Genomic DNA, 587 nt, shown 5'->3' on the forward strand with positions numbered 1-587 from the left:
AAATTTTTCACTTAATTTTCGAAAATGACTTCCCTCCTCCTCACATCCTTCTAATTGTGGACTAACACTATCCCTTAATGCAAAATTCGAACTCCATCTCCTTTGATAAGTTCGAATTTTCCACTTCTGTCTTCTACTCTTCTTTTCCTCTGACACCTAAAGGAATCTCTATACAGTGACCTAGAGGATTCCACATTTTCTTGTTCTCTTCTCTTTCTTATGAGCAGGAGCAAAGACAAAGGCATTCTTGTTGAGGCTGATCCTGAACCTGAAAGGACCTTGAAGAGAAAGCTAAGAGAAGCCAAAGCACAACTCTCTTTAGAGCACCTGAACGAACTCTTCAAGGAGGAAGAACAAATGGCAACCGAAAACAACAACAATGCCAACAATGCAAGGAAGGTGCTGGGTGACTTTACTGCACCTACTCCCGACTTCTATGGGAGAAGCATCTCTATCCCTGCCATTGGAGCAAACAACTTTGAGCTTAAGCCTCAATTAGTTTCTCTAATGCAACAGAATTGCAAGTTCCATGGACTTCCACTGGAAGATCCTCATCAGTTTTTAGCTGAATTCTTGCAAATCTGTGA

The sequence above is a fragment of the Arachis duranensis genome, chromosome 10, assembly GCF_000817695.3.
Source record: "Arachis duranensis cultivar V14167 chromosome 10, aradu.V14167.gnm2.J7QH, whole genome shotgun sequence".
NCBI lineage: Eukaryota > Viridiplantae > Streptophyta > Magnoliopsida > Fabales > Fabaceae > Arachis > Arachis duranensis.